This window comes from Amblyraja radiata, chromosome X (genome assembly GCF_010909765.2).
Source record: "Amblyraja radiata isolate CabotCenter1 chromosome X, sAmbRad1.1.pri, whole genome shotgun sequence".
Lineage (NCBI taxonomy): Eukaryota > Metazoa > Chordata > Chondrichthyes > Rajiformes > Rajidae > Amblyraja > Amblyraja radiata.
The window spans coordinates 3912331-3934400 of NC_045999.1; positions in this window are offsets into that span (position 1 = coordinate 3912331).

Consider the following 22070-nt stretch of genomic DNA (forward strand, 5'->3'; position numbering starts at 1 on the left):
CCAAGCCCTTAACAATCTTGTTTAAGAAGGAACTGCAGATGCTGGAAAATCGAAGGTACACAAAAATGCTGGAGAAACTCAGCGGGTGCAGCAGCATCTAAGGAGCGAAGGAAATAGGCAAAGTTTCGGGCCGAAACCCTTCTTCAGACTGAAGAAGGGTTTCAGCCCTAAACGTTGCCCTTAACAATCTTATATGTTTCAATGAGATTCTGTCGATGGGAGTGAGGAGAAGGAGGAATGACTGGATGGGACAAGTCTGGAAACCAAACTTCTTTGGGCAAATATTCTCCAGCTCATGTTCGCTCCATACACCCGCAGAATGTGCCAATATTTTTTTGCAGCCACTGTTACTTTGAGCTGAAAACTTCAATCAACACATGGAGGCAGGAATTTCTTTGGATCCACTTTCAGTGTTTGTATTTATGGAACCTTATGTGATGTTTTTAAAGTTATCACTTAATTAAATCTGACACCACGATGCAGAGGGTGTGGTATGCAGTTGGAAGCGCTGTCTTTCGAATGAGACATTATACCAAAGAACTGTCTGTGATCTTGGGTAGATGTAAGAGATCCTGTGGCACTATTCCAAAGACAGACACAAAATGCTGGAGTAGCTCAAGGAATGGGTGACGTTTTGGGTTGAGACCCTTCTCCAGACTGAGAGTTATTATGCCCCTGTCCCACTTAAGAAACCTGAACGGAAACCTGTCGAGACTTTGCGCCCCACCCAAGGTTTCCGTGAGGTTCCCGGAGGTTTTTGTCAGTCCCCCAACCTGCTTCCACTACCTGCAACCTCCGGCAACCACCTGCAACCTCCGGGAACCGCACGGAAACCTTGGGTGGGGCGCAAAGTCTCCAGAGGTTTCCGTTCAGGTTTCCTAAGTGGGACAGGGTCTCGGCCTGAAACATCACCCATTCCTTCGATCCAGAGATGCTGCCTGTCCCGCTGAGTTACTCCAGCATTTTGTGCATCTGCAGTTCCTTCCTGCATTGTTCCAAAGGACAGGAGTGTTCTCCCCTACTCTCTTGCCCAATATTTCTTGTCCACTACCTTTGTTAGAACAGGTTAGGCGATCATTATCACTTTGGTGTTCGTGGGCTCTTCCCCTGTGTGGATCCATAGCTAATTATTCAAACCCCTAAAGGCAAGGGGTAAAGAAGAATGGAAAAGGTGCTATAGAAATGCAAATTAAAACAAATATCAGTTGTTCAGTTTAATCTATTGTCAATATACAGAGGTACAGTGAAAAGCTTTTGTTGCATACTAACCAGTCAGCGGAAAGACAATGCATGATTGTATTTGAGCCATTTACTCTGTATAGATATAGTTGATAAAAGAATGTGTAGGAAGGAACTGCAGATGCTGGTTTAAACTGAAGAAAGACACAAAATTCTGGATTAACTCAACAGGACAGGCAACATCTCTGGATAGAAGGAGAAGGATGCTAGAATTTAGAAGATTGAGGGGGGATCTTATAGAAACTTACAAAATTCTTAAGGGTTTGGACAGGCTAGATGCAGGAAGATTATTCCCGATGTTGGGGAAGTCCAGAACTAGGGGTCACACAGTTTAAGGATAAGAGGGAAGTCTTTTAGGGCTGAGATGAGAAAATCATTTTTCACACAGAGAGTGGTGAATCTGTGGAATTCTCTGCCACAGAAGGTAGTTGAGGCCACAGTTCATTGGCTATATTTAAGAGGGAGTTAGTTGTGGCCGTTGTGGCTAAAGGGATCAGGGGGTATGGAGAGAAGGCAGGTACGGGATACTGAGTTGGATGATCAGCCATGATCATATTGAATGGCGGTGCAGGCTCGAAGGGCCGAATGACCTACTCCTGCACCTATTTTCTATGTTTCTAGAAAAGTCTCAACCCGAAACGTCACCAATATCTTCAATCCGAAGATGCTGCTGCCTGTCCCACTGAGTTACCCCAACATTTTGTGTCTATCATGATTAGGGGATAATGACAAGTGCAAGATATAGCTAGTATTATCCTACATCCTCTTAAGGATGGACAAGCTGGTGGCATTTCTAAACTCCCCTTTTTTTCTTTAATAATTATCAAAGGGAACGGAATTGCCTCGTTTTGTTTCTGTTAAAAAAAAAAGTTTTACTGAATGAAGTTGAATCCAGGTGTTCTCCCGCTTATAGTATCCAAAAGTTGCCCCCGCTGCCTCTCATCTCCTGCACCTGCCCGTGCTTTACCTGAAGCGTGTTAGAAGGTCATTTCAGCACAACGGCGTGACCAAAGATCCTATAGCAGCTCCGCTATAGGATCTTTGGGCGTGACATGGTATTTCAGCAGCTCTGGACTAAGTCTGGAGGAGGGGGGGTGCAGGCGAGACACTGGATTGCGTGCGAAGCGGCTCCAACTCTAGGTTTACCTATAGGCGATGCAACAAATGAACCTTGGAGCCGATGCACGCAACCCTAAAACGATTTACCAACTTTGAAGAGATGAGACGAGGGATTTTTTTTTTAAAGAAACACGATACCCCGTCTGCAAACCTGTTGTCCGTTTATTCTCCTCTTCGCTCCATAGGTGGTCTAAATGCTTATTTTTTAGAAAAACAAACACGTTTCTTGCGTTCACTGTACAATATTATTTAAAACTGGGTGACGTTTTTGCTGGGTTTTTACATAATAAAATGTTGTACATAATAAAATGTTGTACATAATATTTTGCAGGAATAAAACGGGTCTGGGATTTTAAGAAGAAAATCCCTAACACATTTTTTTTAAGCAGATACGTTTATTAATCGGCTCTCACATTGCTTATCTACAGCTGAATGGTATTTTTTTAATCAAAGTTAAATTGGAACTCAGGCCATGTAATTGATACATCGCTCGAAGGGCCGAATGGCCTACTCCTGCGCCTATTTTCTATGTTTCTATGTTAAGGGTCGCGCAAATCAAAAGTTAATTTCGTTGAATTATTTGCCCAGTGTCGGGGAATCGAGAACCAGGGCAGGTAGGTTTAAGGTGAGGGGGGGGGGGGATTTAATAGGAATCTAAGGGGTAACTTTTTCCACACTGAGGTTGCTAGGTGTATGGAACGAGCTGCCAGAGGAGGTAGTTGTGGCAGGGACTATCCCAACGTTGAAGAAACAATTAGACAGGTGCATGGATGGCAGAGGTTTAGAGGGATGTGGGCTAGATGGGACTCGAGTAGCTGGGACATGTTGGTCAGTGTGGGCAAGATGGGCCGAAGGACCAGTTTCCACGCTATATATATCTATGACTATTTTACACTGGGAAAAAAAACACATTTTTGAACGTGATCCTGAATGTTATTTAACTGCAGGTTGACAAAAATGCTGGAGAAACTCAGCGGGTGAGGCAGCATCTATGGAGCGAAGGAAATAGGCAACGTTTCGGTGAGGCAGCATCTATGGAGCGAAGGAAATAGGCAACGTTTCGTCCCGAAACGTTGCCTATTTCCTTCGCTCCATAGATGCTGCCTCACCCGCTGAGTTTCTCCAGCATTTTTGTCTACCTTCGATTCCAGCATCTGCAGTTCCTTCTTAAATCCCTCCTCTGGCAGCTTGTTCCATACACCCACCACTCTTTGTGTTGTAGTGAATGTCTAAGAAAGAACTGCAAATGCTGGAAACATCGAAGGTAGACAAAAAAATGCTGCAGTATTTTTGTCATCCTTTGTGTTTTTGCTCAGCCTGTCTCCCCTTAGTGCAAATTGAGGCTCCCCTATGTTCCTTTGACATCGCAACCTTCAAACGGGGGGGTTGTTGCACCCGAGCACGCTTCATCCCCGCGGGCCAGTAGTTATCTATTTATTCATTGCATGCGTTCAGAGTATTTACAGAGTATGGGATGGGTGTTCACTGAGGGAGGAAGGAAGGCGTGGCGAGGGATATTTGGCTAATTATTTAAGAGGCTGAGCGCTTATTATTGCGTGCGACCGAGCAGAGAGCGAGAGAGAGAGCGCGGGCTAGTCTTGCTTATCACAACACACACACAGTCTCAGAGACTGTCAGGAGAACATAACGAAACAGCCCAACTCACACGCCATAAGGAGGAGCACACCTGACTTCAGGCGGTGCCCCTGGGGAATGCTCACAGGTGTGCACCTCTTTGGTGTGCATTGAGAAAAGTCAGATGCAACATGCCTTTGCAACCCCCCCCCCCATCCTCTTTTTCTACCCCCCCCCACCTCTTTCTTCCCCCCACCCCCTCTTACTTCCACCATCCCCTCTTTCTCCCCTCCTCTTTCTACCCCCCTCTTTCCCCCCCCCTCTCTTCCCCCCCCCCCATCCCCTCTTTCTCTCCCCCCCTCTTTCTCCCCCCCTCTTTCTCCCCCCCCTCTTTCTCCCCCCCCCTCTTTCTCCCCCCCCTCTTTCTCTCCCCCCCCCCTTCTCTCCCCCCCTTTCTTTCTCCCCCCCCTTTCTCTCCCCCCCTTTCTTCTCCCCCCCCCTTTCTTTCTCCCCCCCCTCTTTCCCCCCATCCCCTCTTTCTTCCCCCCCTCCTCTTTCTTCCCCCCCCCCATTAGACTTCCCAATCGCCACTAGATTGTCTATCGTGGGGGGGGGTGTCTCCGATGGCTTGTTTTTGCTGGACCTTTGCAGTTTCAAAATCTACATTTTTCCCTTAAATTTCGAAAATAAACCTCATTCGAAATGAACCAAATCCCAGAATAATGCCGGGATTAGGAGGTTTTCGCTACAGGGTGAAGTCGGACAGGCTGGGGTTGTTTTCTCTGCAGCATCAGAGGTTGAGGGAAGACTTGGTAGAAGTTTATACAATTATGAGGGACATAGATAGGGTCGATAGTCAGAACCTTTTTTTTCTCAGGATGGAAATATCAAGGTTAGAGGGGCAATTTTTTTTAATACCAAGGGTGGTGGGTGCCTGGAACGCACTGCCTGGGGTGGTGGTGGAGGCAGATATGACAGTAGCATTGAACAGACTTTTGGGTAGGCAGAGAATGGATGCATAAGGGTTATGTGCCGGTAAATAAGAGTTGGTCTTAGCATCATGTGGGCCGGAGGGCCTGTTTCCATGCTGTTTGACTATGTAACATTATGACTCTATGTCAGAGCAGTGACCTGTTGTCCTGGTAAATATTTACCTCTGAATCAATGCACCAGAGAGAGGGAGAGGGAGATTATACGGCTGTTATCACAGTTGTTGCTAATGGTTAAAGCTGCAAATATCAATAAGCAAGACAGCATCGATCAGAGTTAACACTTCGCAGGTAGAGAGGCAGGATTGCACAGTGGTAGAGCTACTGCCTTACAGCGGTAGAGACCTGGGTTTGATCCTGGTTACGGGTGCTTGTCTATATACGTGACCTGCGTGGGTTTTGGTAGAGTCCTTCGATTTCCTCCCACACTCCAACAGACGGTCAGGTTTGTAGGTTAATTGGCTTGGTAAAAATGTACAAATTGTCCCTAGTGTGTGTAGGATAGGGTTAGTGTGTGGGGATCGCTGGTCGGTGCGGACTCGCTGGGCCGAAAGGCCTGTTTCCGGGCTGTATCTCTAAACTAAACAGTCCAGATGCTGCCTGATCTGCTGAGCAATTATGAGAGTGTTTGGTTACTTCCCATTCATTGAGGAACCTTGCTGTGTACAGATGTCCTGCTGCATTTTCCAATGTTGCAGCATTGATCCAGGGGCCACAGTTTAAGAATAAGGAGTAACCAATTTAGAACGGAGACGAGGAAACACTTTTTCTCACAGATAGTGGTGAGTCTGTGGAATTCCCTGCCTCAGAGGGCTGTGGAGACAGATTCTCTGGATGCTTTCAAGAGAGAGCTAGATAGGGCTCTTAAAAATAGCGGAGTCAGGGGATATGGGGAGAAGGCAGGAACGGGGTACTGATTGTGGATGATCAGTCATGATCACATTGAATGGCGGTGCTGGCTCGAAGGGCCGAATGACCTACTCCTGCACCTATTGTCTATTGATCAAATCAAACATTAGCCGGAATAAGACTTCATTTAACAAAGTAAATCTGGTCTTGGGCCTCCCACACTATTTTTCAGCAAAATATCCATATCCATAAGGTTAATAGATCGGGTAGACGCACTGAGTCTCTTGCCTAGAGTAGGGGAATCGAGGACCTGAGGACATAGGTTTAAGGTGAAGGGGAAAAGATTTAATAGGAATCTGATGGGTAACATTTTCACACAAAGGGTGGTGGGTGTATGGAACGAGCTGCCGGAGGAGGTAGCCTGGGACTGTCCCAGCCTTTAAGAAACAGTTGGACAGGTACATGGATAGGACATGGAAAGTCTGAAGAAGGGTTTCGGCTTGAAACGTTGCTTATTTCCTTCGCTCCATAGATGCTGCCTCACCCGCTGAGTTTCTCCAGCATTTTTGTGTACCGTGGATAGGACAGGTATGGAGGGATACCTAATCAAATACTTTACTTTCGGCTTTTGAGATACAGCCCACCGAGTCCGCACCAACCAGCGATCACCCCGTACACTAGCACTATCCTACACACCGGGGACGATTTACTGAAGCCAATTAACCTACAAACCTGTACGTCTTTGGAGTGTGGGAGGAAATGGGAGTGGCCAGAAAAAAATCCATGCAGTCACAGGGAGAACGTTCATACTCCATACAGACAGCACACGTAGTCAGGATCAAACCCGGGTCTCTGGCGCTGTAAGGCAACAACTTTACCGCTGCGCCACTGTGCCACCCTAACTTCTAAAATGTTCTACACACAATTTTTGTTTAAGAAAGAACTGCAGATGCTGGAAAAATCGAAGGTATAAAAATGCTGGAGAAACTCAGCGGGTGAGGCAGCATCTATGGAGCGAAGGAATAGGTGACGTTTCGGGTCCTCTCTGTCCTGGGCCTCCTCCATGGCCAGAGTGAGCACCACAGGAAATTGGAGGAACAGCACCTCATGGGCAGTCTGCACCCTAGTGGCATAAACATTGAATTCCCCCATTTCCGGTAGCCCTTGCTGTCTCCTCCCCTTCTCAGCTCTCCCTCAGCCCTCGGGCTCCTCCTCTTCCTTTTTCCTTTCTTTCTCCCCCCCCCCCCACCCTCAATCAGTCTGAAGAAGGGTTTTGGCCCGAAACGTCACCTATTCCTTCACTCCATAGATGCTGCCTCACCCGCTGAGTTTCTCCTACACAATATATTTCAAGTTCAAGTTCAAGTTAGTTTATTGTCATGTGTCCCTGTATAGGACAATGAAATTCTTGCTTTGCTTAAGCACACAGAAAATAGTAGGCATTTACTACAAAACAGATAAATGTGTCCATATACCATGATATAAATATCTACACACATGAATAAATAAACTGATAGTGCAAATAACAGAAAGTGGTTGGTAATAATCAGAGTTTTGTCCGAGCCAGGTTTAATAGCCTGATGGCTGAGGGGAAGTAACTATTCCTGAACCTGGTTGTTGCAGTCTTCAGGCTCCTGTACCTTCTACCTGAAGGTAGCAGGGAGATGAGTGTGTGGCCAGGATGGTGTGGGTCTTTCATGATACTGCCAGCCTTTTTGAGGCAGCGACTGCGATAGATCCCCTCGATGGAAGGAAGGTCAGAGCCGATGATGGACTGGGCAGTGTTTACTACTTTTTGTAGTCTTTTCCTTTCCAGGGCGCTCAAATTGCCGAACCAAGCCACGATGCAACCGGTCAGCATGCTCTCGACTGTGCACCTGTAGAAGTTAGAGAGAGTCTTCCTTGACAATCCGACTCTCCGTAATCTTCTCAGGAAGTAGAGGCGCTGATGTGCTTTTTTGATGATTGCATTAGTGTTCTCGGACCAGGAAAGATCTTCAGAGATGTGCACGCCCAGGAATTTGAAGCTCTTGACCCTTTCAACCATCGACCCGTTGATATAAATGGGGCTGTGGGTCCCCCTCCTACTCCTTCCAAAGTCCACAATCAGTTCCTTGGTTTTGCTGGTGTTGAGGGCCAGGTTATTGCGCTGGCACCATATGGACAGTTGCTCGATCTCTCTTCTGTACTCTGACTCATCCCCATCAGTGATACGCCCCACAATAGTGGTGTCGTCAGCGAACTTGATGATGGAGTTCGCACTGTGGTTCGCTACGCAGTCATGGGTATAGAGTGAGTACAGCAGGGGGCTGAGCACGCAGCCTTGAGGTGCTCCCGTGCTGATTGTTATTGAGGCTGACACATTTCCACCAATACGAACAGACTGTGGTCTGTGGACGAGGAAGTCGAGGATCCAGTTGCAGAGGGATGCGCAGAGACCCAGTTCTGCGAGTTTGGTAACCAGTTTGGAGGGGATGATTGTGTTAAATGCCGAGCTGTAATCAATGAATAACAGCCTGACATATGAGTTTTTGTTGTCCAAGTGGTCCAGTGCGGAGTGGAGGGCCAGCGAGATCGCATCCACCGTTGATCTGTTGTGGCGGTACGCGAACTGCAGTGGGTCCAGGTTTTTGTCGATGTAGGAGTTGATTTGCTCCATGATCAACCTCTCAAAGCACTTCATCACCACCGGCGTTAGTGCCACTGGTCGATAGTCATTGAGGCATGTCACCTTACTCTTCTTGGGCACCGGTATAATTGATGCCCTTTTAAAGCAGGTGGGGACCTCAGACCTCAGAAGTGAGAGATTGAAAATGTCCGTAAAAACTCCCGCCAGTTGGTCCGCACAGGTTTTTAGAACACGGCCGGGTATACCATCAGGACCAGGTGCTTTTCGGGGGTTCACCCCTCTGAAGGATTTCCTGACATCGGCCTCTGTGACTGAGACTGAAATGCCATCGCAGCGAATGGGGGATCGGGAAGGCACATCAGTATTCTCCCTGTCAAAGCGTGCGTAAAATGCATTGAGCTCGTCAGGGAGTGATGTTACACCGGCATTCGAGCTGCCTCCTGTTTTGTTTTTTGATGTGCTTTTTTGTTTATATTTGTTTATTTCCTCTGCCATTTTCTTATTCCCACCTCTGTCTGTAAGGATCTCAGGATCTCAGGACATTCGTCTTCCCGAGTCTTTTAGTCTTTTTGTTTAACATACCTTTAAAAAGCTTCAAAAATGTTTTGTGGGGGTTTTGTTTTGCTTCAGAATTATGCTTGAAAAATACTTGGACTGTGGGGCAGTCGAGGGAGGTCTTTGAATCATGGTTTGTGGTTCTAGACTTAGAAAATGTTGGTTTCTCCTGTTTCCTTTCGTCCTAATGCCCCTGTCCCACTTAGGAAACCTGAACGGAAACCTCTGGAGACTTTGCGCCCCACCCAAGGTTTCCGTGCGGTTCCCGGAGGTTTTTGTCAGTCTCCCTACCTGCTTCCACTACCTGCAACCTGCGGCAACCACCTGCAACCTCCAGGAACCACACGGAAACCTTGAGTGGGGCGCAAAGTCTCCATTCAGGTTTCCTAAGTGGGGCAAGGGCTTTAGGCAGCACTGAGGGACAACAAATGGTTTGCATTCATTTCTGACATCGATACACTTGGCGAAATGTGCATGTTTAAAGTTAATTTTGCTTTTTTTAATTTCCTCTAATAATTATTGATTGAGGAAAATTTAAGGCAACTTGGGGGTCGGGGGGGGGGGGGGGGGGGGGAGGGAGGAGGAGGAGATTTCCATCAGTGTCTGTTTTCGTGACCTTGTGAATGTAGCTGGGAGACTTCCTTTGATCACTTTCGAGATTCTCGAAACATTTTCACAGGAAATTGTCTGCTATGTTAAGGATAGATCCTGAGATAAGGACGGATGAGGGGGCGGGGGAGGTAATGAGCCCATCCGTCGAAAAAAAAAACGTCCTACTCCATGTCTCTGCTGCATTGTAACTATTTAAAAAGATACTGTACAATCATTTGTGTAGGAAGGAACTGGTTTGAACTGAAGATAGACACAAAATGCTGGAGTAACTCAGCGGGTCAGGCAGCATCTTCGGAAGTAGGGTCTCAACCCGAAACATCATCTCTTCCGTTTCTCCAGAGATGCTGCCTGTCATGCTGAGTTACTCCAGCATCTTGTGTCTATCTTCGCTTTAAGCCAGCATCTGCAGTTCCTTCCTACACCAGCTCATCAGGAAGGCTAGCTCCGTCCTGGGAGTGGAGTTGGATTCATTGGAGGGGATCTCGGAAAGGAGGATGCTCGTCAAACTGTGGAGCATCTTGGACCATACACCTCACCTCCTCCATGATACACTGGTCAACCTGAGGAGCATCTTCAGCAACAGACTGGTCCCCACCAAGGTGCAGCACGGAACGCCACAGGAGATCCTTCTTCCCTGTGGCTACCTAACTTACATCTCCTCCCACTTCTATCTGGACTGAATCCCCCCTCTCCTTCATCTTTGCACATCCCTTATCCTGGAGTTTTTAAGCAGGAACTGCGGATGCTGGAAAATCGAAGGTAGACAAAAAATGCTGGAGAAACTCAGCGGGTGCAAGCAGCATCTATGGAGCGAAGGAATTAGGCAACGTTTCGGGCCGAAACCCTTCCTCATCCTGGACTCTTCTACTCGATAACTTGATTTCATGTTTGTGCAGTCCTACTTACGTGCTATGCAAATACTGGTCACTTAAATTTAATTATTAGAGTCAACATGACACTTTCAATATTTTGTGACTATCTTTTAACTGGTGGCAGACCAATTTCACCCCTGTGATAAATAAAGTTGTATCGTAAGAATGTTGTGGAATATGTAGTGCAGGAGAGATTTTTGCATCCGATGGTCTGGATTTTGATAGTGGTCTGGATGTCACAACCTGTAAAGATGGTGGTAATAGATTCGTAAAATAATGGTGACCTTCAGCCGGAAATCAGGGCCTCAGATCCAAAGGGTCAGCACCAACCATCAAAGACCCTTTTACACTGATCCCATCTCATTCTCTCCGTAGACCTCTCAACCCCATAATATGAGAGAGACGGTGGACAAAAGTGCTGGAGAAACTCAGCGGGTGCAGCAGCATCTATGGAGCAAAGGAAATAGGCAACGTTTCAGGCCGAAACCCTGAAGGGTTTCGGCCTGAAACGTTGCCTATTTCCTTCAGGGTTTCGTCCTGAAACGTTGCCTATTTCCTTCGCTCCATAGATGCTGCTGCACCCGCTGAGTTTCTCCAGCATTTTTGTCTACCTTCGATTTTCCAGCATTTGCCGTTCCTTCTTAAACAATATGAGAGAGACTGCTTTTACTGGCTAGTTTTTAATTTAGTTTAGAGATACAATACCACTGAGTCCACGTCGAACAGCAATTCCCTGCACAGCAACACTACATTTTTACACTTACCAAGCCAATTAACCTCCAAACCTGTACGTCTTAGGTGTGTGGGAGGATATTACAACATTCTTAAGGGGTTGGACAGGCTAGATGCAGGAAGATTGTTCCCACCATGTTGGGGAAGTCCAGAACTAGGGGTCACAGTTTAAGGATAAGAGGGAAGTCTTTTAGGACCGAGGTGAGAAAATCATTTTTTACACAGAGAGTGGTGAATATGTGGAATTCTCTGCCACAGAAGGTAGTTGAGGCCAGTTCATTGGCTATATTTAAGAGGGAGTTAGATGTGGCCCTTGTGGCTAAAGGGATCAGGGGGTATGGAGAGAAGGCAGGGATGGGATACTGAAGGTACACAAAATTGCTGGGGAAACTCAGCGGGTGCAGCAGCATCTATGGAGCGAAGGAAATAGGCGACGTTTCGGGCCGAAACCCTTCTTCAGACTGGGATACTGAGTTGGATGATCAGCCATGATCATATCGAATGGCGGTTCAGGCTCGAAGGGCCGAATGGCCTACTCCTGCACCTATTTTCTATGTTTCTATGAAACCGAAGATCTCAGAGAAAGCCCACGCAGACATGGGGAGAACGTACAAATTCCGTATAGACAGCACCCGTAGTCGGATTCGAACCTGGGACTCTGGCACTGTAAGCACTGTAAGGCAGCAACTGTACCTCTACGCCACCACTGGCCGACATATACACAGTGTGCTGGATCATCGATAAACTTCAATAGCCAACAACACTGGGAGATGATATTCCTTTTATGATGCGAGTCTAGTCTGCTTTCAAAATCATAATTTATTTTTGGTATCGGAGATCTGTATGGTGATTGAAGTGCGCATTTATCATTAATTTCAGGCCAAATTATGATTGAAGCAGATGTGAATCCAATCCCTGCCTGCTTATCCCATGTCTGAAAGTAGATTCAAAACATATGTTTACAATCTGTTGCTTTTAATTTTGAATTCAGTAAAAAAAAAACATTCACTACATTATAATTCATTTGATACAATACTTTAGATTAAATTAAATTAATGTATTAAGGTATAAGGTGTGTTAGCTCAGCTCCCCGGAGTGAATGAATGAATGAATACTTTTTTGTCAGTGTGACAAGTCCCAGTGAAATTCTTTGTTTGCATGCCCAAGGTTTCTATAAGACTAGGCTTGTATTCACTGGAGCTTAGAAGGATGAGGGGAAAATCTTTTCGAAACATATAAAATTATAAAAGGACTGGACAAGCTAGATGCAGGAAAAATGTTCCCAATGTTGGGCGAGTCCAGAACCAGGTCTTAAAATAAAGGGGAGGCCATCTAAGGCTGAGGTGAGAAAAAAACTTTTCCACCCAGAGAGTTGTGAATTTATGGAATTCCCTGTCACAGAGGGCAGTGGAGGCCAAGTCACTGGTTGGATTTAAGAGAGAGATAGAGCTCTAGAGGCTAGTGGAGTCAAGGGATATGGGGAGAAGGCAGGCACGGGCTATTGATTGGGGACGATCAGCCATGATCACAATGAATGGCGGTGCTGGCTCGAAGGGCCGAATGGCCTCCTCCTGCACCTATTGTCTATTGTCTATGTTTCTATGTATGAATATAGTTGCCCATAAAGTGTACTTACAAAGTACAAAGTATCCCCGCGACAGATCCCCCTTTGTTCTTCCCCCCCCCCCCCCCCCCCCCCATCTCCCTCACAGCGCCCCCCCCCCCCCACGCCAGATCCTCCTTTGTTCCTTCCCTGGAGCGGCATTTGAACGCCAGCTTTCTGACTCAGAAGTGGGAAGTGTGTCGTGAGCCACAGGTCGGTTGGGGGGGGGGGGGGGGGGGGGTGGGTGGGGGGGGGGGGTGGGGTGATGTAAGGGGGTGCCCCTTCATCCTTGGTTTGTCCTGGAACTCCTGAAAATTGTCTGCGTCCAAAGTCTGAATGGCACATTGCAAGACAGGTGTTCTACAGGTAGAGACCTGTTTGGCAGGTGTGGTAACATTCTTGTTGGTTTAAATATATACTGTAGACAATCTTTACACTTGTGACTGTAGCAAGAAGAAGAAAAAAACTAGATAATAAATAGCACGTGGACAGAATCTTTGAACTGCTTTGGTGTTAAAATATACAAAGCCAAGCTAACCATTTAACCTGTAACTATATGTATATCTCTCTGGGCAATGTTGCAAAGATGGTTGGCACCTTGGTCAGTTCCATTCTATTCCATTTATAATGACAACTAACTGCAGGTGTTTGTTTGTTTGTACTAGAGACAGACACAAAGTGGTGGAGTAACACAGCGGGTCAGGCGGCATCTTTGGAGAACATGGATGAAAGATGAAAGGTAGACAAAAATGCTGGAGAAACTCAGCACGTGAGGCAGCATCTATGGAGCGAAGGAATAGGTGACGTTTCGGGTCGAGACCCGGAAGGGTCTCGACCAGAAACGTCACCTATTCCTTCGCTCCATAGATGCTTCCTGGTCTCGACCCGAAACGTCACCTATTCCTTCGCTCCATAGATGCTTCCTGGTCTCGACCCGAAACGTCACCTATTCCTTCACTCCATAGATGCTTCCTGGTCTCGACCCGAAACGTCACCTATTCCTTCGCTCCATAGATGCAGCCTCACCCGCTGAGTTTCTCCAGCATTTTTGTCTACCCAAGAGATATAGATGGTGATTATACGGAGATATAGAACAAATTAATGAAAGATAGCCTGAAGAAGGGTCTCGGCCCGAAACGTCACCTATTCCTTCGCTCCATAGATGCTGCCTCACCCGCTGCGTTTCTCCAGCATTTTTATACCTTCGATTTTTCCAGCATCTGCAGTTCTTTCTTAAACAAAAATTTTGTGTAGAACATTTTAGAAGTTAGGGTCGAAACCCTTCTTCAGAAAGATGTTTTGGGTTGAGATCCTCTCAGTCTGAAGAGGGCGATGGGTATTCAATGGATGGATTTAAGGCAGAGATGGATAGATTCTTGATTAGTACGGGTGTTGGGGGTTATGGGAAGAAGGCAGGAGAATGGGGTGCGGAGGGAGAGATAGATCAGCCATGATTGAATGGTGGAGTAGACTTGATGGGACGAATGGCCTAATTCTGCTCTTATCACTTCTGACCTTATGACCTTATATGTATAATGTAGACACAAGGAACTGCAGATGCTGGAATCTTGCATGGAACACAAAGTGCTGGAGTAACTCAGCAGGTCAGGCTGGATTGCTGGAGAACAGGGATAGGTGACATTTCGGGACAGACTGATGTAGGGTGGGGGGGGGGGGTGGGGGCAGGAAAGAAAGCTGAGAGAGAGGAGGGGCAGGACAGAGAGCATGGTCGGTAGCACGGGCACGGGGGCTATTTGACAGCTATTCCATTCCATTTATCTTGCCTATAAATGGGTATTTTCAGCAGTCTCACGGATCGAAATCTGGACCACGCGTTTCATTCTTGGACAGGTGCACAAATGGTTTTTGAATCAGATAACGAAGCAAAATCCAAGGCAACCGATGGGAGGATTTGAAACCATATCAGAAATGGCCTTGTGCCACCAAATGGTCACCCACCCTCGCCTTATAATCAGTAACCACATAAAAGAGGCATGCAATGTGTACATCTGTTCAAAATGCGCCTTCAAATGTAGCCAAATTTAAATTCTTTTGGACGCCCATAATCAGAAAATGCTTATAACATTGGCCGTGGCCTTCAGCATCTTGAGAGAAAATACGTTTACTAAGCATCAGAGTGAATGAGTAACTTTTTTATAAATTTGCCTTCATGTGCGGTAACATCATTCGCAATGATTTTTCGTTGTAATTGAAGTTGCACTCTTCATGTGCGGCTTATCATTTTGCAGTTTATGGTACTGAGGTCGGGTCATTGAAACCATGAGCCACTTCCTGATCATAAACCCCTGTCCCACGGTACGAGTTCATTCCAAGAGTTCTCCCGAGTTTACCCTGATTCGAACTCGGAGATTTACGGCAATGGCCGCTCGTCGGTACTCGGGGCTCTCGTGGACATTTTTCAACATGTTGAAAAATCTTCACGAGTCTTCCCGTGCTTACCTGCCGTTAGCGAGTCTTCCCGAGTACCTGCCGTTAGCGTTACGAGACGTCCCCGAGCTCCGACGTACCCGCTACGTTCATTCTCCGTGCTTACCACGAGTTTGATTTTTTTTAAACTCGGGAGAGTTCTTGGAATGAACTCGCACCGTGGGACAGGGCCATTAAGCGTGTAGGAAGATACAAGATACATGTATATGTCACATGTACCAGTCGGTACAGTGAAATGTGTGGTCACCATACAACCATGCAATAAAATAATGAACACAACATTCGATTGAGTCCAACATGAAACATCCCCACACAGCAGAAACAAAGGTTCCCACTGTGAGGGAAGGCACCAAAGTCAGTCATCTTCCTGTGATGTTCCTCCGTGGTCTGGGCCTCCGGAACCGCCCGCAGTTGCTGCTACGGGCGGCGATGCTGGGATGTTGGAACTCCGACATCGGGACGGGAGGCCAACTTCAGCGGCTTGGAACCTCCGAATCAGCCGCCTCTCACTGGAGTCCGAAGAAGCTGCAGATGCTGGTTTAAGCCGAAGATAGACACAGAAGGCTGGAGTAACTCAGCGGGTGGTCTGAAGGAGGTTCCCGACCTAACACGTCGCCTATTCCTTTTCTCCAGAGATGCTGCCTGACCTCTCATGGGGAAATTGGCTGGTTCTGCGGACGAGGAAGAAACGGAGGGCTTTAGGACCTTGCTGGCAGGGGATGGAGGTGTGTAGTGACTGAACATCCATAGTAAAGATGAGGTAGTGGGGGCCTGGAAAGTGGAAGTCGGCCTTGACCCAAAACGTCACCCATTCCAGAGATGCTGCCTGTCCCGCTGAGTTACTCCAACATTTTGTGTCTATCGTGTCTGACCCGCTGAGTTACTCCAGCTTTCTGCGTCTACCTGATCGTAGGCGTTTAGTTCTGACCAAATTCTTTTTTAGATAGAAAAATCGAATAGAGCTAGTGTCTCTTTATGGGGCCGCAAAAATAAATCTACGTGGGAAATTTCAGTTTGCCTGCCCAGAGGATTCAGGTGATTCATAACCCTTGGACATGCAATGATATGGTCTCTGGCGCTGTAAGGCAGCAACTCTACCACTGTGCCATCGTGCCGTGCGGTGAGGAATATGCGAGCACTAGAGCCACACTTTAGAGTCAAGAATATAAAGTGTTTAATTGTCATGTGTACCGACAAACACATAACAAAATGATGACTTGCAGCAGCTTAACAGACCCATAAACATAATTAATACAAAGAACACATAATACATGACACATTATGGACATTCTCTTCTCTCTTTTTATTGCCAGTTCTTCAAAGTATACCCTTGCATGCTGATCAAGTCTACTCCACCATTCAATCATGGCTGATCTATCTTTCCCTCTTAACCCCATTCTCCTGCCTTCTCCTGCCACAGAGGGTAGTCGAGGCCAGTTCATTGGCTATATTTAAGAGGGAGTTAGATGTGGCCCTTGTGGCTAAGGGGATCAGAGGGTATGGAGAGAAGGCAGGGATGGGATACTGAGTTGGATGATCAGCCATGATCATATTGAATGGCGGTGCAGGCTCGAAGGGCCGAATGGCCTACTCCTGCACCTAATTTCTATGTTTCTATGTTTCTATAACCCCGAACTAATCAAGAACCTATCAATCTTCACCTTAAAAATACCCATTGCCTTGGCCTCCACCACCGCCTGTGGCAATGAATTCCACAGATTCGCCACCCTTCACTAAAACAAATTCTCATTTCTGAAGGTACATCCTTTTATTCTGAGGCTATGGCAAGTAGTTGGCAACTGGGAGTTCTAGCTGGCTGTGGTGTAAGACTTCCGGAGAGTGGTTGCCTGATCATTGCCTGATCTCACCTCTACACGTCACAAGAACATTGAATTCGCCACACCAGTCCTTACTGGTCCTCTATCTCCACACCTCCCAGCCCGGCCCTGTTCTCATTTACCCACCATCTCTCCATCTTGGTTCTACATTTCACCCCGCACCATCTTTCCCTCATCAGATGCCACCATCTGCCCTGCTGTCATAAGATCATAAGTGATAGGAGTGTGAATTCGGCCATTCGGCCCATCAAGTCTACTCCACCATCCAATCATGGCCGATCGACAGTCTCTCTCCCTCATAACCCCATTTTCCTGCTTTCTCCCCATAATCCCTGACCCATACTAATCAAAAATCTATCTGTCTCTGCCTGAAATATATCCACTGATGGCCTCTACAGCCTTCTGTGGCCAAGAACTCCATAGATTCACCACCCTCTGGCTATAGACATTTCTCCTCATCTCCTTCCTAAACTAACGTTCTTTAATTCTGCCTTGAGGGGGGGGGGGGGGGGGGGGACACAAGGAGGAGCTGGCGTGTGGGACACTTTGTCCTGGCCCTGCCTCTCCTCTCTCTTTCTTTCCCCACCCCCACACAATCAGTCTGAAGAATGGTATTTTCTTCTCTGCCATTCGATCATCGCTGATCTATTATTCCTTCTCAACCCCATTCACCTGCCTTCACCACATAACCTTTGATGCCCTTGCTAATCAAGAACCTATCAATCTAAATACCCAATGACGTGGCCTCCACAGTTGTCTATGGCAACGGATTCCACACATTTACTACCTCCTGGCTAAAGAAATTCCTCCTCATCTCAGTTCTGAAGTTTTGTCTTTTTTATTCTGAGTCTGTGCCCTCTGGTCCTAGACTCTCCCACTAGTAGAAACATCCTCTCCAGGTCTATCCATGTTGTTCATTATTCGGTAGGTTTCAATGAGGTCCCTCCTCATCCTTCTAAACTCCAGCGAGTGCCGGCCCAGAGACCAGAGTGCAGGAGGTTGAGGGGTGATCTTATAGAGATAGTGTATAAGATCATGAGAGGAATAGATAGGTTGAAATGGTGAACCTAGAGTGGTGAATCTCTGGAATTCTCTGCCACAGAAGGTAGTTGAGGCCACAGATCATTGGCTATATTTAAGAGGGAGTTAGATGTGGCCCTTGTGGCTAAAGGGATCAGGGGGTATGGAGAGAAGGCAGGGATGGGATACTGAGTTGGATGATCAGCCATGATCATATTTAATGGCGGTGCAGGCTCGAAGGGCCGAATGGCCTACTCCTGCACCTATTTTCTATGTTTCTATGAAAGCACTATGCCTCGTACCCAGAGTAACAGAAATCAAAAACTAGAGGACAGAGGTTTAAGGTGAGAGAGGGAAATATTCGCTGTGAACCCCAAGGGCAACTTTTTCCACACAGAGGGTAGTAAGTATATGGAATGAGCTGCCGGAGGAGGTAGTTGAGGCAGGTACTAGAATAAAACCAAAACAGGGAGTGGCACGATGGCTCAGCAGTAGAGTTGCTCCCTCACAGCGCCAGTGATCCAGGTTCAACCCTGACCACGGGTGCTGTCTATGTGGAGTTTGTACGTTCTCCCTGTGACCGTGTGGGTTGTCTCCGGGTGCTCCGGTTTCCTCCCACACTCCAAAGACGTACAGGTTTGTAGGTTAATTGGCTTCTGTAGATTGTACATTGGCCCTGACGTGTAGGATAGTGTTAATGTACAGGATGATCGCTGGTCGGCATGGACTCAATGGGCCGAAGGGCCTGTTTACTCGCTGTATCTCTAAAGTCTAAAAGTCATTTGGACAGGTACATGGACAGGGAAGATTTTAGAGGGATATGGGCAGGTGTGTCTCATGTAGATGGGGCATCTTGGTCAGTATGAGCAAGTTGGGCCGAAGGGCCTGTTTCAGTGCTAGATGACTCCATGACACTATGTTGCCTGTTAGGACTGTGGCCAGATCTGCTGTAATTCTGAGTAATGTACAAGGGATATTGACACGCACATTTCCTTATCCAAGATTTACTTTGGACCAACGCCACCCTTAGCTGATTTTCTGCACACATGATTATTGACTTTGTGTTCTTATGCATTGCCCAAAACGCACCAGTGGTTAAAGTACAACATTTACTTTGGCATAGCTTCGTGGAGGCCAGGACAAAATCTGTGCATAAACTAATAAAAAAAAATCGAGTTCAACTAAATAGTTTATCGCGAACAAGTCTTATGTAAACTCGCACAGCTTTAGGGGATCGTGTACGCGTTTGCCTTTCCTGCCTAATTTACAACTGTGTGTCAAGTCTTGGGAAGGAACACAGAGAGCTGTGAGCAAGTATTACAGTCCCCTTCGCAATCTTAGCCCGCAGCGCTTATTAGACAGCTTTGCGTGCGGACAGGTTATCTGACTTAATCTCTTCCCTAGGATAAAGTCAGGTATCTGAAAGTGGAACCGCCGCTGATTTATGGTCTATTTGCCACAGATTGCAAATGCTTTCCGCTGGTTTACTAGCGTCTCATTAACTACAAAGGGGGCAACGCAAGAACAGCGACATCACCCGACCAAATTGCTACACAGAGAGAGAGAGAGTCAGAGAGGAAGAGTCAGAGGGAGACAGAGAGGGAGAGACAGAGGGAGACAGAGAGGGAGAGACAGAGACAGACAGAGGGAGAGACAGACAGGGACAGGGAGGGACAGGGAGAGACACAGAGACGGGGAGACAGAGAGAGACAGAGAGAGAGAGACAGAGGGAGAGACAGAGAGAGAGACAGAGAGAGACAGAGAGAGACAGGGAGACGGAGAGGCAGAGAGGGAGAGACAGAGGGAAAGACAGAGGGAGAGGGAGAGGCAGAGGGAGACAGAGGGAGAGGCAGAGGGAGAGGCAGAGAGAGACAGAGGGAGAGGCAGAGGGAGAGGCAGAGAGAGACAGGGGAGAGACAGGGGAGAGGCAGAGAGAGACAGGGGAGAGACAGGGGAGAGGCAGAGGGAGAGACAGAGGGAGAGACAGAGGGAGAGACAGAGGGAGAGACAGAGGGAGAGACAGAGGGAGAGAGGGAGAGACAGAGAGACAGAGGGAGAGACAGAGGGAGAGACAGAGAGAGAGACAGAGAGAGACAGAGGGAGAGACAGAGAGAGACAGAGGGAGAGACAGAGAGAGACAGAGGGAGAGACAGAGAGAGACAGAGGGAGAGGCAGAGAGAGAGACAGAGAGAGAGAGATAGAGAGACAGAGAGGGAGACAGAGAGGGAGACACACAGAGTCTGTAAAAACCCCATCATAGGTCCCAATGAGTACTGGCAGAACAGTATCACCCCTGAGTAGCATTTCAATATCTTGCATTGTACAATGCAGGACAGCTTTTAATCAGGACTGGGTATCTGTCGCGAGGAGGATCTAGTCATAAATTGATTCATTAAACCGTCGTTTAAAATGTTTCGGGTTTGCTAGGACCATGTTTTTAAGCCTTGGTGAATTTGCAAAGCCTCTGTTCACGGAATGACCCGTGACGGCCGACCCTGCTTGTAAATCTTTAATAATTAGATGGACAAGGCTGGTATTTACAGCCCACACCTCATTATCCCTCCAGCGCCTGGTTCGGCCATTCCTAGGAGCAATTAGGAGGCGACCACATTGGTGCTTGGGCCTGGAGTTTGCAATGATGGCCAAACCAAGACGAAAGACCTCAGAGTACAGAGTCTCGACCCGAAACGTCACCCATTCCTTCTCTCCAGAGGTGCTGCCTGTCCCGCTGAGTTACTCCAGCTTTTTGTGTCTATCTTCGGTTCAAATTCAGCATCTGCAGTTCCTTCCAAAAAGTGTAAAAGCTTTCACTGGTTGGCCAGTGAATATTTAATTAGCTTTAAATAAGCTGGAATCATCAGATGTCTACATATTAATTAAGCCTCCCCCCCCCCTCTCACCCCCCTCTCAGTTACTATCTGAAATTCCCCTCACTAACAACACCGCTAACTAACTTTTTCCCCCCTGCACAATACGGGACCGAGTTGGTCCCTACTACTAAGGCATTTTGCCTGCATTCTCCCTGGAGGTTATTTGGACCGCTCGCAGGAAGGAAAGACCCTCTCTTTAAACATCATGTAGCCCCCTATACAGTCAATCATGTTTTTGGCAGCGTCTCTTCTTCCCGAGGAGACTGAAGAAGGTCCATCTGTCTCCCCAGATCCTGGTGAACTTCTACCGCTGCACCATCGAGAGCATCCTTACCAACTGTATCACAGTATGGTACGGCAACTGCTCTGTCTCCGACCAGAAGGCATTGCAGAGGGTGGTGAAAATTGCCCAACGCATCACCGGTTCCTCGCTCCCCTCCATTGAGTCTGTCCAAAGCAAGCGTTGTCTGCGGAGGGCGCTCAGCATCGCCAAGGACTGCTCTCACCCCAACCATGGACTGTTTACCCTCCTACCATCCGGGAGGCGCTACAGGTCTCTCCGTTGCCGGACCAGCAGGTCCAGGAACAGCTTCTTCCCGGCGGCTGTTACACTACTCAACACTGTACCTTGGTGACTGCCAATCACCCCCCCCCCCCGGACACTCCTCCCACAGGTAAAACACTATGACTGTATGCATGTAAATAGATGTACTTATTGCTCATATTCTATGTCGCTCTTCCAGGGAGATGCTAACTGCATTTCGTTGTCTCTGTACTGTACACTGACAATGACAATTAACGTTGAATCTGAATCTGAATCTGAATCTGAATCTGATACGGTGGGAGGTGGCAGCTTTGGAGGTCCGGGCCGCTGAGGATGTTCTCCGTCGGTGTTGGGTCGCGGTTCCGTCGTTCCCGGCGTGAGGGCCTGAGCATCGGGCCGCCCGTGGCGGCGACTGCGGGCGCTCGGGAGGCCCCGACCACGGACAAGGGGTCACAGCTTAGGGATAAGGGGGAAATCCTTTAAAACCGAGATGAGAAGAACTTTTTTCACACAGAGAGTGGTGAACCTCTGGAACTCTCTGCCACAGAGGGTAGTCGAGGCCACAGTTCATTGGCT